This window comes from Ranitomeya imitator, unplaced genomic scaffold (assembly GCF_032444005.1).
Source record: "Ranitomeya imitator isolate aRanImi1 unplaced genomic scaffold, aRanImi1.pri SCAFFOLD_34, whole genome shotgun sequence".
NCBI classification, from domain to species: domain Eukaryota; kingdom Metazoa; phylum Chordata; class Amphibia; order Anura; family Dendrobatidae; genus Ranitomeya; species Ranitomeya imitator.
In genome coordinates this window covers 839,462-847,343 of record NW_027193601.1, presented here as the reverse complement: position 1 = coordinate 847,343, position 7,882 = coordinate 839,462, and positions in this window count along the sequence as shown.

Here is a 7,882-nt window from a genome sequence, read left to right as displayed (position 1 = left end):
GAGTGTATGGTATAGAGTGTAGGGTATAGAGTGTAGGGTATAGAGTGTAGAGTGTAGGGTATAGAGTGTAGGGTATAGAGTGTATGGTATAGAGTGTAGAGAGTAGGGTATAGAGTGTATAGTGTAGGGTATAGAGTGTAGGGTATAGAGTGTATGGTATAGAGTGTAGGGAATAGAGTGTAGGCTATAGAGTGTATGATATAGAGTGTAGGGTATAGAGTGTATGGTATAGAGTGTAGGGTATAGAGTGTAGGGTATAGAGTGTAGGGTATAGAGTGTATGGTATAGAGTGTATGGTATAGATTGTAGAGTATAGAGTGTAGGGTATAGAGTGTAGAGTGTAGGGTATAGAGTGTAGAGTGTAGGGTATAGAGTGTAGGGTATAGAGTGTAGAGTGTAGGGTATAGAGTGTAGGGTATACAGTGTAGAGTGTATGGTATAGAGTGCAGGGGATAGAGTGTAGAGTGTGAGGTATAGAATGTAGGGTATAGAGTGTATGGTATAGCGTGTATGGTATAGATTGTAGGGTATAGAGTGTAGGGTATAGAGCGTAGAGTGTAGGGTATAGAGTGTAGAGTGTAGGGTATAGAGTGTAGGGTATAGAGTGTAGGGTATAGAGTGTAGAGTGTAGGGTATAGAGTGTAGGGTATAGAGTGTATGGTATAGAGTGTATGGTATAGATTGTAGGGTATAGAGTGTAGGGTATAGACTGTAGAGTGTATGGTATAGAGTGTAGGGTATAGAGTGTAGAGTGTAGGGTATAGAGTGTAGGGTATAGAGTGTAGAGTGTATGGTATAGAGTGCAGGGGATATAGTGTAGAGTGTGAGGTATAGAGTGTAGGGTACAGAGTGTATGGTATAGAGTGTAGGGTATAGAGTGTAGGGTACAGAGTGTATGGTATAGAGTGTAGGGTATAGAGTGTAGGGTATAGAGTGTAGAGTGTAGGGTATAGAGTGTAGGGTATAGAGTGTATGGTATAGAGTGTAGAGAGTAGGGTATAGAGTGTATAGTGTAGGGTATAGAGTGTAGGGTATAGAGTGTATGGTATAGAGTGTAGGGAATAGAGTGTAGGCTATAGAGTGTATGATATAGAGTGTAGGGTATAGAGTGTATGGTATAGAGTGTAGGGTATAGAGTGTAGGGTATAGAGTGTAGGGTATAGAGTGTATGGTATAGAGTGTATGGTATAGATTGTAGGGTATAGAGTGTAGGGTATAGAGTGTAGAGTGTAGGGTATAGAGTGTAGAGTGTAGGGTATAGAGTGTAGGGTATAGAGTGTAGAGTGTAGGGTATAGAGTGTAGGGTATACAGTGTAGAGTGTATGGTATAGAGTGCAGGGGATAGAGTGTAGAGTGTGAGGTATAGAATGTAGGGTATAGAGTGTATGGTATAGCGTGTATGGTATAGATTGTAGGGTATAGAGTGTAGGGTATAGAGCGTAGAGTGTAGGGTATAGAGTCTAGAGTGTAGGGTATAGAGTGTAGGGTATAGAGTGTAGGGTATAGAGTGTAGAGTGTAGGGTATAGAGTGTAGGGTATAGAGTGTATGGTATAGAGTGTATGGTATAGATTGTAGGGTATAGAGTGTAGGGTATAGAGTGTAGAGTGTATGGTATAGAGTGTAGGGTATAGAGTGTAGAGTGTAGGGTATAGAGTGTAGGGTATAGAGTGTAGAGTGTATGGTATAGAGTGCAGGGGATATAGTGTAGAGTGTGAGGTATAGAGTGTAGGGTACAGAGTGTATGGTATAGAGTGTAGGGTATAGAGTGTAGGGTACAGAGTGTAGAGTGTAGGGTATAGAGTGTAGAGTGTAGGGTATAGAGTGTAGGGTATAGAGTGTAGAGTGTAGGATATAGAGTGTAGGGTATAGAGTGTAGAGTGTGTGTTATAGAGTGCAGGGGATATAGTGTAGAGTGTATGGTATAGAGTGCAGGGGATAGAGTGTAGAGTGTGAGGTATAGAATGTAGGGTATAGAGTGTATGGTATAGCGTGTATGGTATAGATTGTAGGGTATAGAGTGTAGGGTATAGAGCGTAGAGTGTAGGGTATAGAGTGTAGAGTGTAGGGTATAGAGTGTAGGGTATAGAGTGTAGGGTATAGAGTGTAGGGTATAGAGTGTATGGTACAGAGTGTATGGTATAAATTGTAGGGTATAGAGTGTAGGGTATAGAGTGTAGAGTGTAGGGTATAGAGTGTAGGGTATAGAGTGTAGAGTGTAGGGTATAGAGTGTAGGGTATAGAGTGTAGAGTGTATGGTATAGAGTGCAGGGGATATAGTGTAGAGTGTGAGGTATAGAGTGTAGGGTACAGAGTGTATGGTATAGAGTGTAGGGTATAGAGTGTAGGGTATAGAGTGTAGAGTGTAGGGTATAGAGTGTAGGGTATAGAGTGTATGGTATAGAGTGTAGAGAGTAGGGTATAGAGTGTATAGTGTAGGGTATAGAGTGTAGGGTATAGAGTGTATGGTATAGAGTGTAGGGAATAGAGTGTAGGCTATAGAGTGTATGATATAGAGTGTAGGGTATAGAGTGTATGGTATAGAGTGTAGGGTATAGATTGTAGGGTATAGAGTGTAGGGTATAGAGTGTAGAGTGTAGGGTATAGAGTGTAGAGTGTAGGGTATAGAGTGTAGGGTATAGAGTGTAGAGTGTAGGGTATAGAGTGTAGGGTATATAGTGTAGAGTGTATGGTATAGAGTGCAGGGGATAGAGTGTAGAGTGTGAGGTATAGAATGTAGGGTATAGAGTGTATGGTATAGCGTGTATGGTATAGATTGTAGGGTATAGAGCGTAGGGTATAGAGCGTAGAGTGTAGGGTATAGAGTGTAGAGTGTAGGGTATAGAGTGTAGGGTATAGAGTGTAGGGTATAGAGTGTAGGGTATAGAGTGTAGGGTATAGAGTGTATGGTATAGAGTGTATGGTATAGATTGTAGGGTATAGAGTGTAGGGTATAGAGTGTAGGGTATAGAGTGTAGAGTGTAGGGTATAGAGTGTACCCTACACTCTATACCCTACACTCTACACTCTATACCCTACACTCTATACCCTACAATCTATACCATACACTCTATACCATACACTCTATACCCTACACTCTATACCTCACACTCTACACTCTATCCCCTGCACTTTATACCATACCCTCTACACTCTATACCCTACACTCTATACCCTACACTCTACACTCTATACCCTACACTCTATACCCTACACTCTACACTCTATACCTTACACTCTATACCCTACAATCTATACCATACACTCTATACCATACACTCTATACCCTACACTCTATACCCTACACTCTATACCATACACTCTATACCCTACACTCTATATCATACACTCTATAGCCTACACTCTATTCCCTACACTCTATACCATACACTCTATACCCTACACTCTATACCCTACACTATACACTCTATACCCTACACTCTACACTCTATACCATACACTCTTTACCCTACACTCTATACCCTACACTCTATACCCTACACTCTACACTCTTTACCCTACACTCTGTACCAAACACTCTATACCCTACACTCTATACCGTACACTCTATACCCTACACTCTACACTCTATACCCTACACTTTATAACATACACATTATACCCTACACTCAATACCTTACACTCTATACCCTACACTCTACACCCTACAATCTACAATCTATACCCTACACTCTATAACCTACCCTCTATACCCTACACTCTACACCCTACTCTCTACACTTTATACCCTACACTCTACACTCTATACCCTACACTCTATACCCTACACTCTATACTCTATACCCTACACTCTACACTCTATACCCAACTCTCTAAACACTACACTCTATACCCTACACTCTACACACTATACCTTACACTCTATACCCTACACTCTACACTCTATACCCTACACTCTACACTCTATACCCTACTCTCTAAACCCTACACTCTATACCCTACACTCTACACTCTATACCCTACACTCTATACCCTACACTCTACACTCTATCCCCTGCACTCTATACCATACACTCTACACTCTATACTCTACACTCTATACCCTACACTCTACACTCTATACCCTACACTCTATACCCTACACTCTACACTCTATACCCTACACGCTACACTCTATACCCTACACTCTATACCCTACAATCTATACCATACAATCTATACCATACACTCTATACCCTACACTCTACACTCTATACCCTACACTCTACACTCTATACCCTACACTCTATACCCTACAATCTATACCATACACTCTAAACCATACACTCTATCCCCTGCACTCTATAACACACACTCTACACTCTATACCCTACACTCTATATCCTACACTCTACACTCTATACCCTACACTCTATACCCTACACTCTACACTCTATACCCTACACTCTGTACCCTACACTCTATACCCTACACTCTATACCATACACTCTGTACCCTACAATCTATACCACACACTCTACACTATATCCCCTGCACTCTATACCATACACTCTACACTCTATACCCTACACTCTATACCCTACACTCTACACTCTATACCCTACACTCTATACCCTACACTCTACACTCTATACCCTACACGCTACACTCTATACCCTACACTCTATACCCTACAATCTATACCATACACTCTATACCATACACTCTATACCCTACACTCTATACCCTACACTCTACACTCTATACCCTACACTCTATACCCTACACTCTATACCCTACACTCTACACTCTATACCCTACACTCTACACTCTATACCCTACACTCTATACCCTACAATCTATACCATACACTCTATACCATACACTCTATACCCTACACTCTACACTCTATACCTCACACTCTACACTCTATACCCTACACTCTATACCCTACAATCTATACCATACACTCTATACCCTACACTCTATACCCTACACTCTACACTCTATACCTCACACTCTACACTCTATACCCTACACTCTATACCCTACACTCTATACCATACACTCTATACCCTACACTCTATATCATACACTCTATAGCCTACACTCTATTCCCTACACTCTATACCATACACTCTATACCCTACACTCTATACCCTACACTATACACTCTATACCCTACTCTCTACACTCTATACCATACACTCTATACCCTTCACTCTATACCCTACAATCTACACTCTATACCCTACAATCTATACACTACACTCTATACCCTACACTCTACACTCTATACCCTACACTCTATACCCTACACTCTATACTCTATACCCTACACTCTACACTCTATACCCAACTCTCTAAACCCTACACTCTATACCCTACACTCTACACTCTATACCCTACACTCTATACCCTACACTCTACACTCTATACCCTACACTCTATACCCTACACTCTACACTCTATACCCAACTCTCTAAACCCTACACTCTATACCCTACACTCTACACTCTATACCCTACACTCTATACCCTACACTCTACACTCTATACCCTACACTCTACACTCTATACCCTACTCTCTAAACCCTACACTCTATACCCTACACTCTACACTCTATACCCTACAATCCATACCCTACACTCTACACTCTATACCCTACACTCTATACCCTACACTCTATACCCTACACTCTACACCCTACACTTTATAGCTTACACTCTATACCCTACACTCTATACCCTAAACTCTATATCATACACTCTATACCCTACACTCTATACCCTACACACTATACCCTACACTCTACACCATACACTCTATACACTACCCTCTATACCTTACACTCTATACCCTACACTCTACACAGTATACCCTACACTCTATACCCTACACTCTACACTCTATACCCTACACTCTACACCCACACTCTATACCATACACTCTATACCCTACACTCTACACTCTATACCCTACACTCTATACCCTACACTCTATACCCTACACCCTACGCTCTATACCCTACACTCTATACCCTACACTCTACACTCTATACCCTACACTCTATTCCATACACTCTATACCCTACACTCTACACTCTATACCCTACACTCTATACCCTACAATCTATACCATACACTCTATACCATACACTCTATACCCTACACTCCATACCCTACACTCTATACCATACACTCTATACCATACACTCTATACCCTACACTCTATATCATACACTCTATAGCCTACACTCTATTCCCTACACTCTATACCCTACACTATACACTCTATACCCTACTCTCTACACTCTATACCATACACTCTATACCCTACACTCTATACCCTACAATCTACACTCTATACCCTACAATCTATACACTACACTCTATACCCTACACTCTACACTCTATACCCTACACTCTATACCCTACACTCTACACTCTATACCCTACACTCTATACCCTACACTCTATACTCTATACCCTATACTCTACACTCTATACCCAACTCTCTAAACCCTACACTCTATACCCTACACTCTACACTCTATACCCTTCACTCTATACCCTACACTCTACACTCTATACCCTACACTCTATACCCTACACTCTATACTCTATACCCTACACTCTACACTCTATACCCAACTCTCTAAACCCTACACTCTATACCCTACACTCTACACTCTATACCCTACACTCTATACCCTACACTCTACACTCTATACCCTACACTCTACACTCTATACCCTACTCTCTAAACCCTACACTCTATACCCTACACTCTACACTCTATACCCTACACTCTATACCCTACACTCTACACTCTATACCCTACACTCTATACCCTACACTCTATACCCTACACTCTACACCCTACACTTTATAGCTTACACTCTATACCCTACACTCTATACCTTAAACTCTATACCATACACTCTATACCCTACACTCTATACCCTACACACTATACCCTACACTCTACACCATACACTCTATACCCTACCCTCTATACCTTACACTCTATACCCTACACTCTACACATTATACCCTACACTCTATACCCTACACTCTACACTCTATACCCTACACTCTACACCCTACACTCTATACCATACACTCTATACCCTACACTCTACACTCTATACCCTACACTCTATACCCTACACTCTATACCCTACACCCTACGCTCTATACCCTACACTCTATACCCTACACTCTACACTCTATACCCTACACTCTATTCCATACACTCTATACCCTACACTCTATACCCTACACTCTACACTCTATACCCTACACTCTATACCCTACACTCTACACTCTATACGCTACACTCTACACTCTATACCCTACACTCTATACCCTACAATCTATACCATACACTCTATACCATACACTCTATACCCTACACTCTATACCCTACACTCTACACTCTATACCCTACACTCAATACCCTACACTCTATACCCTACACTCTACACTCTATACCCTACACTCTACACTCTATACCCTACACTCTATACCCTACAATCTATACCATACACTCTATACCATACACTCTATACCCTACACTCTATACCTCACACTCTACACTCTATCCCCTGCACTTTATACCATACACTCTACACTCTATACCCTACACTCTATACCCTACACTCTACACTCTATACCCTACACTCTATACCCTACACTCTACACTCTATACCCTACACTCTATACCCTACAATCTATACCATACACTCTATACCATACACTCTATACCCTACACTCTATACCCTACACTCTATACCATACACTCTATACCCTACACTCTATATCATACACTCTATAGCCTACACTCTACACTCTATACCCTACACTCTATAACATACACTTTATACCCTACACTCTATACCTTACACTCTATACCCTACACTCTACACCCTACAATCTACAA